The sequence below is a fragment of the Lathamus discolor genome, chromosome 5 (genome assembly GCF_037157495.1).
Source record: "Lathamus discolor isolate bLatDis1 chromosome 5, bLatDis1.hap1, whole genome shotgun sequence".
NCBI lineage: Eukaryota > Metazoa > Chordata > Aves > Psittaciformes > Psittacidae > Lathamus > Lathamus discolor.
In genome coordinates this window covers 82,817,090-82,836,967 of record NC_088888.1, presented here as the reverse complement: position 1 = coordinate 82,836,967, position 19,878 = coordinate 82,817,090, and positions in this window count along the sequence as shown.

The following is a 19,878-nucleotide window of genomic DNA, read 5'->3' as shown; positions in this document are numbered from 1 at the left end:
ATAGTGAACCTCCATAGTTAATATTTAAATTCTTAAATGTAAGGTGGTGTTCTGAAAAAAGAAATCCAAACAAAAATATTTTAGTTCTAGAAAGCCTTCTAGAAATGTCTACTTCACTACACAAGGAAGCTAATTTCAGAACCTCAATAACATGTCTAGGTATAGGCAGAATGGATTCAGATCTTTCCAGAATTTTTGGATGATAAGTCACTTTAAGTACCATTGTATCTTTTATGGTATATAAAGTTATGATCTTTGTGGAAGTAATTCTGTTTGCAGATCTCTTGGGTATGTTAAGAGTCTGTATCTTTTTCCTTGCAGCTATTATATATGACAGACAGTTCTTTTAAGTAATATAGATCTTGCCAATCTCATTTAATATTTATAAAGCATCCAGAATAATAAGGAAACTAATATTAAGCAATGATATGTGTGATAAAACCTGAAAACTAAGCTAATCATAAGTCTTGATTGTCCGTATGTCTTCCTTTGCCATCTAACTCAAAAGGAATGTACCCTGTTGCTGAAACTGGTCAAAAGACAAGATAATAAAACACTTGATGTGCATGGTTTAAATATAGAATGGAATATACGATCTTGGTTAAAAAAATTTCAGTAACATTTGCCACACCCATAGAATCAGAAGTGTTAGGCTCCTTATTAGGCTCCTTATCAGCAACAAAATAAAGAAATTTAAAGAATTAGATCAAATACCAAAATGAGAATATCTTGTTTCACCAACCTGGATTAGATATTTACACAAGCCATAGTATTTGAATAGCAATGTCAATGACCAGCTGGATTGCATGGAGCTCCACTTGGGGATGGATGAGGACCTGAGAGTTTATGGGTCAGGATTAAAGGGAGGGCAAGGAAGGTGACATTACAGTGCATTTCTGCTACAGGCCATATGACCAGGAAGACTGAGCAAATGAGACTTATAAAGAACCTCAACCACCTGGATATCTGCTGGAGGGACAACACAGCACTGCATAAGCAATCCAGGACATTCCTGGAATAAATTGGTGATAACTTCTTTCTCCAAGTGATAAAGGAGCCAAGGAGGAGAGAAAGAATCACAGAATCATAGAATAGTTAGGGTTGGAAAGGACCTCAAGATCATCTAGTTCCAAACCCCGTGACATGGGCAGGGACATCTCACACTAGACCATCCCACCCAAGGCTTTGTCCAACCTGGCCTTGAACACCACCAGGGATGGAGCATTCACAGCTTCTCTGGGCAAACCATTCCAGTGCCTCACCACCTTTACAGTAAAGAACTTCTTCCTTATATCCAATCTAAACTTCCCCTATTTAAGTCTGAACCTGTTACCCCTTGTCCTATCACTACAGTCCCTGATGAAGAGTCCCTCCCCAGCATCTCTATATGCCCCCTTCAGATACTGGAATGCTGCTATGAGGTCTCCATGCAGCCTTCTCTTGTCCAGGCTGAACAGCTCCAACTTTCTCAGCCTATCTTCATACGGGAGGTGCTCTAGTCCCCTGATCACCCTCATGGTCCTCCTCTGGGCTTGTTGCAACAGTTCCATGTCCTTTTTATGTTGAGGACACCAGAACTGTACACAATACTCCAAGTGAGGTCTCATGAGAGCAGAGTAGAGGGGCAGGATCACCTCCTTCGACCTGCTGGTCACACTCCTTTTGATGCAGCCCAGGATATGGTTGGCTTTCTGGACTGCGAGCGCACACTGAAGCCAGCTCATGTTCATTTTCTCAGTGACCAACACCCCCAAGTCCTTCTCTGCAGGGCTGCTCTGAATCTCATCTTTGCCCAGACTGTAGGTGTACCTGCGATTGCTGCGACCCAGTTGCAGGACCTTGCACTTGGCAACGTTGGCAAGGCAAGTTTGAATCAATGCTGAACCTTGTCGTCACCAACAGGAAGGGGCTGGTGGGGAATGTGAAGCTCAAGGGCTGCCTTGGCTGCAGTGACCATGAAATGGTGGAGTTCAAAATCTTTAGGGCAGTGAGGAGGGTGTGCAGCTAGCTCACTACCCTGGACTTCAGCCTATTCAGGGATTTGCTTGGTAGAGTACCATGGGATAAAGCCCTGGAGGGAAGACAGGCCCAAGAAAGCTAGAGAAGGACTTTTTTACAAGTGCATGGAGTGTTATAAGGGCTAATGCCTTTAAACTGAAAGAAGGTAGATTTAAATTAAATATTAGGAAGAAATTTTTTACGATGAGGATGGTGAGACACTGGAACAGGTTGCCCAGAGAAGCTGTGGCTGCCTGGAAGTGTTCAAAGCCAGGCTGGATGGGGCTTTGAGCAATCCGGTATGTAGAAAGATGTCCCCGTCCATGGCAATAAGTTTGGAACTAGATGATCTTTAAGGCCCCTTCCAAGCCAAACCATTCTATGATTCTCAGATTCTAAATCAGTAAAGGATAGCCCATTCTATGATTCTAAGATTCTAAATCAGTAAAGGGTAGCAAACAGGCATGTGAGGCAGTCTAATAAACAAAACTTTTTCTTTCTTCTTTTAAGCATGGATTTTAACAGGTTTTGTGTACATCAGTGAAGCTCATCCTACATGAGCGGTGAGAAAAAGACAATGGACTACCAGGGAAGGGAGAGACTAACAAAGGTTTTAAACAAATATTATCAAAGCCAGAAGGCAACAAACAGGCTACAGAGCTGCCTACCTGCCAAAAAAATGCAAATAATTGGGAAGCTCCTATCTAAATTTTGAGCCTTTTTCTGTCATTGAATGTTCTTTTATTAGCTGTTAGGAAATTATATCACTAAATAACCAAAGAATTGCTACACAATAGCTGAGCATTCTGTACAAAGTGGAAATGTAATTGAGCATTTTACATAACAAAAACACTCCTGAAAGGAGATAAAATGTACTCAGTAATTAATTTTTTGTTTATGCTACTTGTGCTGCATTCCAATGCTTGATTAAAAAATGCAAAATAAAACACTTCCAGAACAGCTATTATGGAACTAATAGAAGATACCAAAAAATGAAGAAAAACAAAAAAAAAACAAAAAAACAAGGTATGCAGAGTAGCATTGGTCATCCTATTTTTACTTTAAAATATGAACCATCTAAGAATGACAGAAAGGTTTCATTGTTAAACACCAGGAGGGCAATACAAAGTCAAAATACAGCCAGGTTCTTCAAGGTTCAATGTAAAAGCTATTCATTTATTTCAGGAATTAAACTTGTCACAGCAATGAATGATGCCCATTGTCTGGTGCACCTCCCTCTTTCATTCCTTCAAACCATTAAATGAAAACCTGACATGAATCAAATCAAGGATCTTCAACATGGAAAGAATCAAATCAAGGGATTCATTTGGCTTTCCAGCAGATTAATTTCAGAAACTCTGTGGATTTGGGTTTAAGGAACTGAGCAACATACTGTTTAATATTGGCAGAAAGCACATTTCTATAAATTCCCATGACAATCATATCTTTACCAAACTTTGATTATGTTTCAGTTTGGATAGACTACTTGAATGAACAACTGCTTAATATTATTTATAGAATGTGCAAGGCCGCAGGTGGGAAAGGCATGTGGTCAGCCATCCTCTGTATTACTGGATTCATGTGGTTATTGAGCTATTTGAAGACTGCTGCTTTTTGTTAGCTACTCAATCATACCATATTTAATTTTTTAAGAAATAACATACACTCAGAAATAAACTGAAAACTAGTTATTATCATGTTCTACTGTCAATGCTGTAAAAGCACATAGGTACATATGTATTTTTAAATTTATTTACATGTGCCTGAATGTATGCATACACTCCCTAAAGAAAAAAAACAAGAAAGGTAAAAAGGTTCCAGTATTTCATTATAATTTCTCAAGTATGATACAGATTTTTGGTCACTTTAAACTACTGCAGTGATGGGGGAGTTAAACTGAAATGATTAACATATTTTTTTATTAAGCTAATCTGCCTTATAATGATGAGGTACAGCTGAGTACCAGAACATTTAGTGTTTTGAATGGACCACTACTAAGAATAATGTATCCTCTGTTTACAATAATCAAAGACATTCTCATTGATCATAATAGATAAATTATTTTTCACATGACCAATCTCCATATATCAGCATTCAGTACTGATAAGTCATTAAGTCAGCAAGTCATCATGAACTCAGTACAGAAGAGCAGCTGAAATGTAGCTGCTTTATCATGAACTTCCAAATGAATAATTCATTCTGTTTATTGCCTCTTCCAGTTTAAGTCACTCCACAATAAATTATCTAGTAACTCTTTTACAACTCACAGAGTTTAACAGCAAAATATAAATGGGCTGTATTTGCAATGTTATTTTCTTCAGTTTAATTTCCATGACTACAGTCAAGACTCCGTATTTTATTAGCAACTTGTACAAAAGTGGGAGAAACAGATTTAAAAAATCATGAAACCCCATTACTTAGTTTAGTTCTTCCTTAAGAATTTATTTATAAATCAAGTTTAGTACTTGGAACTAAATTGTTTCTAACTGTTTAAAATTCTTACAGTTGTGAAAACTAGTAAATTTCATTGTTCAATTGTTAAAATTATCTAGCTGCTTTCACGCAAGAAAGCCAGGAGGCCTGTGTGGGTGAGCAAGGATCTCCAGAACAAACTCCAGCATAAAAAAGAGGCCTACAGAGGGTGAAAGCAAGGATAGGTGTCCTGGGAAAAACACAGAGATACAATCAGAGCAGCTGTGGTTAATGGTTCAATGTCCAAGTGGCATTTTTCAAGGGTCGGCACTGGGACCAGTGGTGTTTAACACCTTTGTTGACAACATGGACAGTGGGATTGAGTGCACCCTCAGCAAGTTTGCTGATGACACCAAGCTGTGTGGTTCGGTTGATACACTGGAAGGAGGGGATGCCATCCAGAGGGACCTTGACACGTTGAGAGGTGGGCCAATGCCAGCTTCATGAAGTTTAACCAAGACATGTGCAAGGAACTACACCTGGGTCAGGGTAATCACATGTACAAATGCAGGCTGGGCAGAGAATGGATTGAAAGGAGCCTTGAAGAGAAGGACGTGGGGATGTCGGCTGAAGAGAAGCTCAACATGAGCTGGTAGTGTGCACTCACAGCCCAGAAACCAACCGTACACTGGGCTGCATCAAAAGAAAGCGTGGCCAGCAGGTAGAAGCAGGAGAATCTTCCCCTCTAGTCTGTTCTGGTGAGACTCCACCTCACTCATCGAGTGAGTACTGCACTAAGGTATGGGGCCCCCAGCACAAGAGTGACATGGGCCTGCTTGAGTGAGTCCAGCAGAGGGTCACTAAGAAATGTATTACACACGATGAATATCATGCTCCTTATTGTGGTTCCAATGAAATAGGAGATTAATGAGTCTTTAAACCCAAGGAAATTTCTTGAGAAGAAACTATAAGACAATGCAGTGTTTTATATATTTGAAAATGAGACGAAAATGCACACAAGTGCATTATTCTACTTTTCTTTCCTTAAATGATCTCAAATACAGCTTAACACCCATTATGCCTTATTTATACTGGAGTATACCATTTAGTTAAAAAGATAGATGTCTGTCTTGAAGTGGTGCACAAGTCGCTGTGTTCAAGTATGAAGGTGTCCAGCCCAATTGTACTCTCATTGTATTGTCTTCAAAAGAATTACAGAAATGCAGGGAAGTGGTATGAACTGAACAAATATAAATTACTTAGCATGTAAAAACATCATAGAAAGACAATTTGAAATTAAATAAAATATATGAGTTCAAATGTATTTGGCAGTCTATTTATAGTCACTTATTAAGTTTTTCAAAAACAACCAAATACGTAAAGATCACATCCCTCCTTAATTCTCTTCTGAAACACAATCTGACAGTTAACCAGAAGGCTCATTTTTCAAGTCTATGTCAGTGATTTTGAATATATGAAACCAGTATTTCTTCTCTCAGTGAGTGATGGTTTATGACTTCATACATACATATAAGATACATACTTCTTCCATTAAAAGAGTATATTTTGTTTCCACAACTAACATATTTCTCTTATAAGCAGTGCCTAAGATGATATGAAAGTGCTCTGCTTCCCTTCCTAAGAGTTGAATATAATTTTGATTGAAGTTAAATCTTTAAGCTGGAAGAAAATATATAAAATGAACTTTCAAGTTCCTTCCTGATTTGAAGGAAAAAGACCTGATTTGAAGAAAGAAGGCTTTCCAAGTGCTTGAGCCTTGGAAACATCTTTTTTCCATAGAACATGAGACAGATAGGAATATTCTTCAATACACTGAACCAATGGTTCTCAAACCTGATGTGGCCTTCTAGAGTTAGTCAATGATTATTTGATCATAAAAGTTATCAATAAGAATCCTAAGCAGAGTAAATTGCTGTGTGTAGAAATGTACTTGCAAATATCTGTGCTTTACATATCTAATGGTCTCAAGCTCCCACTACACAAACTGCAAATGTGAGCCCTTGTTAATACTCTGCAATCCAAACATATTCTAAACATAAAACTATGTCCTAAAATTGAAAACAGCCCTCATACCTATCTAGCACCCACTTGTCTCAGTTGATACTATTTCCAGAAGGCATTTGCAGTAAGATCCTTGCAATCCTTTTTGTTGAGCTGAAGAACTGTAAACTATCTTGGATTCATAGTAGCTGGCTTTCTCATTTTAGGTATACAAATCTATCTTCCAAAACTCAGCCAGACTAGGTTTTGCCTTTCTTTTTACTATTAAGAGAAGAATTAGTTATTTATACACTATTCATATGGAGTCTTTTAGAAACAGTGACTGTACTGCAAGTCAAGCAACACGCTTCACCACTGGTTTATTATACATTCATTCAAATACTGCATGTTTACTAAAAAGTTGTGTTTCCATACAGTGTTTTTGTTCTGGGTAGCTCAGCAGTGGGTAGTTATTATACCATGACACTTTGCTCAGTAAATTTGAAACCAAGCTTCCAAAGTATGCTGAGAGCTACCATGAATCTTAGCAGTTTTTACAACAGTGGCCTTGCAGTGTATTTCTTGCTCATTCTACCCAACTGTCATACACACACTACAAGAAACTAAAGCAGGCTAGTAGGCAGGATGCTTTGTAGTTTCATTATTACGGTGTTATATTTAAGTTTGTTTATGCACATAGTGAAATGTGAATTAAAAATATTCTTCCTTGAAAGTACTCGTTACAGTAAATTAAAACATAATTAGAATCAGTAGGTCAGTGAGAGTGCATAGTACTTGCGAAGTGGTAAAAAGCCTGAGGAATTTTTCCACCCGTTCTCTCTCAGATAGAACACCATTTGTGAATTTATCCTCTGGTGTGTCTCTTTTTTCACAGCTCTTTGTCACTCAGACTGTACTTTCTATCTCCAGAAAATCCTGTAACGGCACCTGCAAAGTCCTGCTCACAGCAGAACCATCTTACCCTGAATACACACATTTCAACAAAAAAATCTGGGAATGTCATCCAGGGATAATAAGCATTAGTCATTCCACCTTGAAACAAGTGTCTGGAGACATTTCTTAAAAGTAGAAATTTTTGCTTTATAGAAAAAATACCCAAAATACTGCAAGTATTGAAGAAGACCAAATATTTCAAATGTCCATATCTACTTTAAAAATGACAATCAGATAGAAATATCCTTGTGAAATATTTAGAAAACATGAAGTTTGTAACCTCAGGTTTGTCTTGTGGACCTCCATGCATGCAAGATCTTTAACTGAACAATAATTTATGGTGTGAACTTGTTTATACCAGGCAGACCACCCTAATTCAGATGAAAACCATGATGTTACTAAGAGATTTCTGTGCTGCTGAGGCAAAAAAATAAAAAAAAAGGTTGTGTAAGTTGAGGAAATTAAAATTATGGCTTTTGAAAAAGCCCCTCATGAAAAGAAGTCGTAAAAAAATCAGTTATATGGCACATGCAATATTTATCCTAACTTCTTTTCCAGGTTTCAGGCTCAATATGCACAAGTTGGTTAATTAGCCATTATTATTAGTGCTTTTTGTAATACACTGTAGGAGGATCATAGAATCATAGAATCTTAGAATCATAGAATCATTGAATAGTTAAGGTTGGAAAGGACCTCAAGATCATCTAGTTCCAACCCCCCTGCCATGGGCAGGGACACCTCACACTAAAACATCCCACACAAGGCTTCGTCCAACCTGGCCTTGAACACCACCAGGGATGGAGCACCCACAACCTCCTTGGGCAACCGATTCCAGCATCTCACCACCCTAACAGGAAAGAATTTCCTCCTTATATCCAATCTAAACTTCCCCTGTTTAAGTTTGAACTTGTTACCCCTTGTCCTGTCACTACAGTCCCTGATGAAGAGTCCCTCCCCAGCATCCCTATAGGCCCCTTCAGATACTGGAAGGCTGCTATGAGGTCTCCACGCAGCTTTCTCTTCTCCAGGCTGAACAGACACAACTTTCTCAGCCTGTCTTCATATGGGAGGTGCTCCAGTCCCCTGATCATCGTTGTGGCCCTCCTCTGGACTTGTTCCGACAGTTCCATGTCCTTTTTATGTTGAGGACACCAGAACTGCACACAATATTCCAGGTGAGGTCTCACGAGAGCAGAGTAGAGGGGTAGGATCACCTCCTTTGACCTGCTGGTCACACTTCTTTTGATGCAGCCCAGGATATGGTTGGCTTTCTGGGCTGCAAGCACACACTGCCAGCTCATGTTTATTTTCTCCATCAATCCTACATGGTAAGCATACTTCAAATGCTGAGATTCTATTTTATTTATTTTTTTATTATTATTTTTTAGTGATACAGTATCTAGCTATCCGGATTTTCAAGAAAGACAAAAAGTAAGAAATAATATACCACTTCCTGATAACCACTACTTTGTATAAGCTGAATTAAACAATAGCTGCAGTATTTAAAGTCATTGCAATCCTCAGGCTAATAGCCTCTGGACTGCAACAATGCAACATTAAGTCTTGAAATATCCTCTGAATCACCTTTCCTACAGCCTTCATCACCTCCACCTTTGTTATGGCATTTTACCTGTAAATTTACAAGGAAATTGCAAATTTAAACTAATAGTAGACTTTACTTACACTAAAAGCTTACTGATCCACTTGACCAATGATCGACGCAGCATAGGGTTACATAGAAACGAGAAAATAGACATATTGATAGTCACATACTCTCATATTCAGATTTTATCCTGTTTATCTTTTTCATAGCTCTTTGTCACTCTGTACACTTTCTATCTCCGGAAAATCCTGTAACAGCACCTGCAAAGTCTTGCTTGCAGAAGAACCATCAATTCCACCAAACTTGTACATGTGTAGGCATATAATTCCTATTCACATATTTTTGTAGTCAGTCATATTGCTAGGTAGTATGAATTTATAGCATGTAAAATATGCCTTTTCAATCATAAAAACATTCCTTAGCACAAGAACCTTAATTTTATCATTTAGAATTTTTTTACCGTTGTACAACGTACTCCTCCATCTTTGTTCTTCCCTGTGTACAACATTCTTAAAACATTTCTGATTTCTGTGTATTCTTACTTTGGAAAGAGAGTTTCAGCATTTCCACTAAATTAGCCTCAGATTAAATTAGTGCGAAGCCTACATATTTTTGTAATGCAAAATAAAAAGAAAAGAAAAAAGAAAGAAGAAACCCCCTCATAGGTTTTGTAATGGCTGTATTATATGATTATACTGTCTGTTCTATTAGCTTTTAAACAATAGCTCAATGTAATGGATTGATACTATGACTCAAATTAGCACAAAAATTTAGAATTATAAACTAAGCACATTTAGCACTATCCAGAATATTCTGCCAAAATGGAAACATATTCCCTTTCACAATAATCTCACTCTTGTACTGCTGAAGGGGATAATCTAATGTTAGAGTATATCTTTTACAGTTACTTTGAAAAATCAATTCTTATTTGCAAATGTGTGATGAAGAAAATCATCATATTTTTAGGGTTGCATCTATAGATGCAGGCTGCGTTGAGACCTCATAGCAGCCTTCCAATATCAGATGGGGGCCTACAGGGATGCTGGGGAGGGACTCTTCATTAGGGGTTGTAATGACAGGACAAGGGGAAACAGGTTAAAACTTAAGCAGGGCAAGTTCATGTTAGGTATAAGGAAGAAGTTCTTTCCTGTGAGGGCGGTGAGGTGCTGGAACAGGTTGACCAAAGAAGTGGTAAATGCTCCATCCCTGGCACTGTTCAAGGCCAGGTTGGACAGAGCCTTGGGAGACATGGTCTAGTGTGAGGCATCCCTGCCCACGACAGGGGTTTGGAATTAGATGATCTTAAGGTCCTTTCCAACCCTAACTATTCTATGATTCTATGTTCTCTTCTTCCCAAATGACAGAAATTTTGAAATTAATCCAGAAGCTATGAGCCCAGTCCAGATAATGATACATATTTTCAGGCTAAACTCCTACAAGTTTCTAAGAACAATTTATTCCTGTTAGCATCCTAGAACAATATACTACTGCCTCCTTTGGATTCTCTCTTTGGTTAGTTATATTTACAAAACAAATAATTTTGTTAGTGTCTCTTCTTTAAAGTTGAAAATGTCATTCCACTGGAAAGCAATGTAATTACTGTAGATTCCATTCTTAAATTATTTCCTTATGGAACATACTATTTTTCAGAAAAATGTTGAAGACATTGCACATACAACTAGATGTGTAGTTTTGTTATGTTATATTGATATTTTATATGCTATTTATTTATTTAGGCTTAAATACTTGAAAAAGTATAAAGCTGTATATTGCCTTGGTTTTATGTACAAATAAGCAGTCATAAATAGATTTTGCTGAACTATTCTATTTAAGTTTGTGACAAAGAAATGAGAACCTTACCTATTTTATTTTGCTAGTCTGATATAGCATTTATTTGAAACGTTTCATTTAATATAGAATATTCCCCCCACCCCCTATAGTACTCTGGAAGGGTGCTCTGTTGTGCTATATTCAACTTGTCTGCCTGGTATCTGGCTTCTTTCCTGCAAAGCTGCTTTCTGTCTGGTCCCCAGCTTTTCCTCTGGCATGGCGTTATTCTGTCCCAGATGCAAGATTTTATATCTGCTTTTGTTGAACTTTTCTTTCTCCCCATTTCTCCAGCTCATTTGATCCTTCTGAATACCAGCCACACTCCACAGAGTTATCAGCGACTTCTCCCAACTTAGCATAATCTCCAGATTCACTGATGATGTGTTTGGTCTTATCTTCCAGACCATTAATACAAATTATAATAGTTCGAAGGCTGTTACTACTTGTCACCGACTGTACAACAAATCTTTGAGCCCAGTGGTCCAACCAGTTTTCTACCCAGCATGCAGTCCACATCTCATCAATCTGGATGTAAGAACGCTATGGGGGACCACGATGAAAGCCTTGCTTAAATCACGATAAAGATTATCCACTGCTCTGCCCTTGTTCACTGAGCCAGTTATCTCATCATATGAAGCTACCACGTAGCTTCAGGCTTGACTTGGCCTAGGTAAATCCATACTGGCTATTCCAAATCACCTTCATGTACTTCACTGGCTCAGATATTACTTACAGGATGATTTTTCTGGAATTAATCTTCCCAGGGGCTGAGGTCACTCCTGTAATTCTAAAACTTCATATTGCCCTTCTTGAAGATGGGGTGATATTTTCCAAGTCTTCAGGTACCTCCCTGGTTATTATAGCCCTTTAGAAAGGATAGACACGAGTGTTGCAATGACAATGGCCAGCTCCCTTAGCATCCTCAGACATACCTATCTGGTCTCAAATCCAGTTAGTTTAAGAAGTTTCTAACTCAGTCTTCCCCTGCCTGGGGGCAATGTTTCCTTCTCACAGACCCTGGAAACAGCTCAGGACCTGAAAGGTTTTCACTTAGAGACCTTCCAGGTCCTAACTAGAAAAAATATTTTGCTGTGAATCAAATGTCAAGTAATAATATTATCTGAAACCATCTCAGCAAGGGGCTCCATTTAGGTTTTCCTCTTCCTTAGGTGCCTCACAGGAGATGTACTGACAGAAACCATTCTTCACCTCTGTTCTTTTTCAAGTGATTGCATTAGCACTGCTGCAGTTAGTCTGTCCTTGTTATTGTGCTTTATAGAATACTACTGCTCAGTTTGTAAGCAAAACATTAGGATTTTATCTCAGGTTGGCTGAAATATGAGAAACAAGAGGTAAAACACATTTTATTTGAGATGGTGTCCCTTGGGTTCACTGTTAGGAAATTGAATACATAGATTTACATAGTAATGCATCTGTAAGATATATGCAGAGATACACATAAAAGGTGGTGGTTTTTTTTACAAAACCATTTTTTATAGTACTTCTGGTATGCTCTTTGTCTAGACTATGAATATCTTTTCTGACTCACTTTGTGTATCTTAAGGTAAAAGTGATTAGTCTACAGAAGAAGATATTTCACATATTGTAGAAAAATATTCAATAACATTATTGATTACATGAAGTTGAGATATCCATGCAATGGAGCTCTTTGAAAATCTTTCTTATTTTACACATTAAATACACAGATAGCATAGTCTCAAAGCCATTACACTCATTCACTGAAATTGAGTGAGCAGCAGGGATGGCAGATGAGATAAACATCTCTGAAACATAGTATTTGCCTGAATACCTACATTACTGGGGTCCAGGAGATCTTGCCTCACACCCAAAATACTTGTGTATTACCAGATCAGGAGTAATTTTACTCAAATTCAGCCTCTCTGAGCTCCTGTTGACTTGCTACTGGTGTGTTTAATTTTTAATTGAGGAAAGAAAAATACAGGTTGGTGTACCACCTGGGAAAGATAGGTGAACCCTCCTTTGAGGGGTGGAGACATAAAAAGAAGGAAGTCTGCAGCATAATACAGTCACATTTTATACCTGTCTCCGAGAGCAATAACCTATCTGTAGCAAACATTCATTTTGATACATTTCGTATGACTTTTTCAGGTAGGAAATTCAGTTTGTCAAATGACAGCCACTTTACCTGCTGACATAGTTTTATTCACCCTCCTTAAATGCTCAGTAAGGAGTTGGAGGTTTGTCAGTTAAATATATGACATTGTTATGACTCTTGATGACATGTGCAATGACAAGACTTTCCTAGGGTGGTAAAAGTCATCTGTCTGCCAAGGATGTGAAGCAACACAGTGCTTGTTCCACTGCTGGTCTTGCCTCTCCTTAATGAGCATTTTTGCACTGGTTTTGCCAGTGATATGCTTCTTCACCTTTTATGCACCTCTCATTCACGTCATGTAATAGCATTGTGAGGCACCATCATGAGTATTTATCTTGCAGAAAAAAAAAACAGGAGTAATTACTCCACTAAATACTCACCTTAAAAAAATCCAATTTCATCTGGCCTGTACTTAGAGTCATAGAATCATAGAATAGTTAGGGTTGGAAAGGACCTCAAGATCATCTAGTTCCAACCCCCCTGCCATGGGCAGGGACACCTCACACTAAAACATCCCACACAAGGCTTCATCCAACCTGGCCTTGAACACCACCAGGGATGGAGCACTCACAACCACCCTGGGCAACCCATTCCAGTGTCTCACCCCCCTAACAGGAAAAAATTTCCTCCTTATATCCAATTTAAACTTCCCCTGTTTAAGTTTTAACCCATTACCCCTTGTCCTGTCGCTACAGTCCCTGATGAAGAGTCCCTCCCCAGCATCCCCATAGGCCCCCTTCAGGTACTGGAAGGCTGCTATTAGGTCCCCATGCAGCCTTCTCTTCTCCAGGCTGAACAGCCCCAACTTCCTCAGCCTGTCTTCATACGGGAGGTGCTCCAGGCCCCTGATCATCCTCGTGGCCCTCCTCTGGACTTGTTCCAGCAGTTCCATGTTCTTTTTATGTTGAGGACATCCCGCGTATGGATTTCATCAGGTCACATGGACTTGTGTGCGTTCAGATTTTGAAGATGGTCTCGAACCAGAGCCTCTCCTACAGTGGGCCCAAGGTCTTCATTCTCACAGTCCCTGCATCTACCTTCTAAGAACTGGGTGGTGCAGTCAGAGCCTTTGCCAGTGAAGACCGAGGCAAAGAAGTCATTCAGAACCTCAGCCTTCTCCAAACCCTGTGCAGCCAGTTCTCCCGAAAGCTTCCTCAGGGGGCCTATGTTGTCCCTAGTCTGTTTTTTGTTTGCTACGTACCTGTAGAATCCCTTCCTATTATCCTTAACATCCCTGGCTAGGTTTAATTCTAACTGGGCCTTAGCCTTCCTAACCTGGTCTCTAGCTTCCCGGACAACATCCCTGTACTCTACCCAGGCCACCTGTCCTCGCTTCCATTTTTTATAAGCCTCTTTTTTCCTTTGAATTTTCCTCAGCAGCTCCTTATCCATCCAAGGAGGTCTCCTGGCCCTCCTGCTGCACTTCCTTCTAGTTGGGATGCAGCACTCCTGAGCTTGTAGCAGGTGATCCTTGAATATCAACCAACGGTCTTGCCCCCCCCTGCCCTCCTGGGCTATATCCCATTTACTTATTTAAACAGAAGTCTCAGAAACAGCAAGGTCAGACACTTTCCTTTGATGCCAATGTTTTAACACTTAAATCCTAGAAAAACTTCAATTGAGATTTGAAAGTATCTCTAAATATTGAATTTACTGTGGGTGTGCATATCCCACAGATAGTTTTGAGAATGTAAAAAACATTCTGTTATGAAAATGCTATGTTATATATTGAGATAAAACCTTAACCTAAAGAATAAACATTTTCCCTATAAAAACAATAAAATATTTTATATGCTTACAGCTATGAGGAATCAAAAGAGTTTTTTTGGTTAATGCTATCTGATAGATGCCATTAAAATTATTAGAAAACTTGAGCTGATTCACATAGGAGGTAAAAGTAACTTTTGTGCAATAACTGAAAAATGGTTAAAGGATTATGGAAAACTTCTAGGAAAGGGAGAATCATACCTGCAGTAAATCTCCATGTTTATTGAGGATGTCATCAGTGCTTTTGGAAGCACACTACTTAATACTTATAACTGTCCTTTGATGTAAAGTGCATTGGTAAAGATCCCAAAACATACATAAGCATTGTGATGCTCAGCACTGAAATATCTAGAAGTCATGCTTTTCTTAGTAAGGATGGAATTTATAACCTTTATTCGAAGCTGAAAAGAGAGAGGGGCCTAAGCATGGGACTCACTTTAGGCAGAATACAAAGTGGAAGGGGAAATGTTCCCACATATCTGACTTTCACCTGCATTTAAACGTGTATCTCTAGATTCTAATTAGTGTCGTGGTTTAGACCGATCCACACAGCTTGTCCACTCACTCCTCTCCTGACCCTCCCCACTCCCGGAGGGATGGGGAGGAGAATCAGGAGAATGTAACTCCCACAGGTTGAGATAAGAACAGCCCAGTAACTAAGGTATAACACAAACCACTGCTGCTACCACCAATGATAGTATTGATAAGAGAAAATAACAACAGAATATGATACCACCGCTGAAAGAGTTCTACCCCCCCGAAGAGAGAGTGTGCCTTTCCCGGGTAACTCCCAGTTACCTCCCCGAGCATGACGTGCTGTGGTATGGAATACTTCTTTGGCTAGCTTAGGTCAGGTGTCCTGTCTCTGCTTCCTGCCGGCCTCCCCTCGTCCCCAACAGAGCATGACACTCACAGAGTCCTTGGCCAGAATAAACATTACTTAACAACAATTAAAAACAATCGGTGTTATCAGCTCTCTGCCCAGGCTGGAAGTCAAAACACAGAGCTTGCACCAGTTACTAAGGAGCAAAACGGCTCCTGGTAAATCCAGGACAATTAGGAAGAAAAGGAAAAAGCTGCAGCATCTACTCTCTAGACAATAGCAGAACAATAGTAACCCTGTAGATTTCACAGACTGATACTGACTCATGTTTTGATATTGTATTTAAATTTCAATTTGCTTTAAAATTAAGAGAAAGGAGAGAAACAAGTTTAATAGGTACACTAAAGAAAGCATTTGCATTTATATATCAGAAATGTCTTCAAACATTTACAAATATTGTAATTCTATTCTAACATAAATGTTTGGCAAAAGGTAAAAAGAACACAGTGTACCAGACAGTCAACACACATTTACATTTTTAAAACTAAATGGTGTAGTATATATACAACATGATGTCTAGTGTAATTTGATTTGAACAATGCCCTTTAGCAACACTTGGCAGCAGCTACATAAAAGACAGAAAGAAATACGGTAACTTCTTTCAGAGTGATTAAACAGCTTTCCATTAAGAAAATACGAGTGTATTCTGAGTATGGATCAATCTACTCAGAGGTAAAGTGGTTTCTTGAAACATAAAAGGAAATAAAAGCCTATTTTATTATTACACAGTTTCTATTCATACAAGGCAAAGCAAATGCCAAAGACAATATGAGGGGGAAGCCTTTTGACAGTTAAATACTCTGTGATAATAATAATATGAATCAAGAATGCTTTAAAATTAAAATTCATGCATGAATACTGCTGATTTACAGAAAAGATATATCCCAGATATTCTGGGAAGAGGCATATAATGTGCTATAGTACAGGGACCTCATATAATTTGAGGAATAAAATCTGTTCTGTACAAGGTCAAGTGTAAATCAAACTTGTTCAGAATTATTTTCTAGTAGATATGTTTCGTCTCTCAAGATGTAGTTAACTAGCAGTTTAGTAAAATCTACTGAAATATTTGGAATGTTAAGTAAAACCAAGTGGCAAACATTATACAATAACTGACTGCTCTTGATTATACCCTGTCTTTCTTCTATCTCTCCTCCAAACTAGAAAAATAAGACCGGGTGTTTCATCTTTTGGTTTTGTTATCTATCACATGGAGAAGTATTCCATGATTTTTTATTTTTTTTCTGCGTAGGCAAAATCCCTGAGTTAATCCATGCATATAGATCTTAAGCTTATTTACCTTTACAGTTACAAGGTAATTCAACTACATATAGTGCTTAGCGTTAGTCTTTTTTACTGTGTTACAAATGTACTTTCTGTACAGGTGGATATAACTTTATTTGCAGGCACGTGGAAACAACATCAAAAATATTAATAAATTGTGAAAGTGACTTTCACCTTCAAGCTCAATGATACATGTTAAAAACTACAGTAAAAGACTACTGTAGCTGCAAAGAAAAGCACTCAAAAGTTGGAATAGGCTAGAATGTAAGTATTCTCTGGAATCTTAATTTGTGCTCCTCTGCATTAGTATAATACAGATTTTAATTAGATACTCATGTACTGTTTTGTCCATGAGACCCTTTCATCATTCAGCACACATAATTAATTGTATTCAGTAAATAAGTAGCTATTTAATATTTTGTTTTTTTCATCATTATTCACTGTGTTGCCTTAGGCAACTATTCAAACACTGTGAGGGAGAGAGAATTATTAATTTCCTTGTGTTTTTTTTTTTTTTGATGGCAGTGATCATTGTAACATATAATGCTTCACAAATAGTCATTAATTTACTTTCACAAAACTCCTGTGAAGTGAGAGGGTATTATTCCTGTTTAATAAGTGGGGAGGTGAGGCACAGATTCACTGAGAGCTATACATTGATGGAAAAAACAGATTCTAAGGCTAGAGATCAACTAATGAAATACAGGTGTCTATACTGCAGATGACAATGGTTGAATTAGTTACACCTGACTCCTTTTCTAGTTGGTGGAGAGATGTTTAAGGTTTAGCTCATCTCATCTTGAAATAAGTCAGATAAGTCAAATGTTACAAGTGCCTATTTTTCTCTATCTAAGATAGAGTTCCTTTGTAGACATCTCAGATGAAGATGTCTAAATGTGAGATGAACACAATTAAGTGACAAGAAATCCATTACAACACTTCTGTCTGTGATGAGATGGTGAGAAATATACCCTGAAAAAGTTGATCTCAGTGACTTGCTTGTCTTGTGGTGCTTGTAGCAAAGCTTGCTCTGCTTGTGATGGTTGTAGCAAAGATGTTAAAACTACTATACAGTTTCTCACGAAGGGCATGAGAAAGGATATTCAAATGATTTAGCCATAATACCTCTTTTTTCCCCCCTCATTAAACTTCAGGGGTTTTATAGCTTTTACATCCCAATCTCTTTAAAACAAAACAAAACAAAACAAACAAGAAAAAGGAAAAAAAAACCAAGAATGAAATAGACAGGATTTCTACAGGCAACAGTTTCTACATATTACCGCTTGGTAATATGTACTCCATCTCAGCATAAACAATTCATTTCATTATCTCGTGTACTCTTTTGTAGATCAAGGGGGTATAGACAGCTTCACTTCATCATCATATCCTAGTTCATCTTAATGCTTGTTCTTATTACCTCTCTTATTCTAATACCTTGTAGATTCATGGTTTTGTATTATTACCCTGTATATTCATTTCCTTTTGTCTAACGAACAATGAACACCGACAGACCACATACCTTCCATATGCTAAGATTCTTCACCTCATACAATAGTTATCAATAATCAGTAGTAATAGGTAAGTAATTCACAATGCTAAATTACAGCAAAATTTATAAGGGTGGAATTAATTACGTAGTTCACTAAAAGGATTTAATCAATTTTGCTGCTAAACTTAAAAAATTAAGATTGTGACTGTGCTAACAGATACTTTCTCATAACTTAAAATAATAGGGTAGCTTTTCATGGGGAGAAATGCCTCCTTGTTTTCACAGTTCCTCATGTAAAATTAGTCCTGTAAAAAAGCTTCAAAAATTGATTCAAAATAATCTAAAAACGAATCTTTAAGTTCAACATAAATTTTAATTCAATAAAATCTATAACTCCATGGGATCAAAGACTTTAAGTTTTTTTCTAAAAATTAAATTTCTAGCTTTATGGTTTATATTTGATTAAGCAGGTTGCAATGTAGTTCTATAATCCTCTTGTTATATCTGAAATTTGAAGCTCAGAGTGTAGTCTAAATGTTACTGAATGTAGTTGCAAAATCTAACCAATCTAATAATTGTTTGAAATTCATAGAATCATAGAATAGTTAGGGTTGGAAAGGCCCTTAAGATCACCTACTTCCACCCCCCCTGCCATGGGCAGGGACATCTCATGCTAAGCCATGTCACCCAAGGCTCTGTTCAACCCAGCCTTGAACACCACCAGGGATGGAGAATTCACAACTTCCTTGGGCAACCCATTCACTGTTATACTGACTGTAACATTCACTGTTATACTTACATATGATTATTTCGTGCCTGTCTACCATACCTTGCCAATTAATGGAATTAATAGAGCAATCAAAAATTACATTTCTTATATTGAACAGCAATTTTTAGGGTGGCCATTTGTGCTAGTTTTGGCTGGGATAGAGTTAATTTTGCCCATAGTACATAGTACGCGGCTATGTTTGGGTTTGTGCTGAAAACAGTTTTGATAATTCAAGGATGTTCTAGTTACTACTAAGCAGTGCTTGCACAGAGTCAAGGCCTTTCCTGCTCCTCTCTCCACTCCACCAGTGAGTAGTCTAGGGGTACAGAAGTTGGGATGGGGACAAAGCCAGAACAGCTGACCCCAACTAACCAAAGGGACCTCCCATACCATATGATGTCATGCTTTCCCCCATTCTTCACAGGGGAAAAAGGAAGGGGGGACATTCAGAGTGATTGCATTTGTCTTCCAAAGTAACAGTTAAGTGTGATGGAGCCCTGCTTTTCTGGAGATGGCTGAACACCTTACTGCTGATGAGAAGTGGTGAATGAATTCTTTGTTTTGCTTTGCTTGTTTGAACAGCTTCTGTTTTACCTATTAAACTGTCTTTACCTCAGCCCATGAGTTTTCTGACTCTTACTCTTTTGATTCTTTCCCTCATCCCACTGGGGCGGGTGAGAGGAGGGGGGAGCAGCTGCGTGGTGCTTAGTTGCCCGCCAGGGTTGAAGCATGACACCATGAATGACGGATG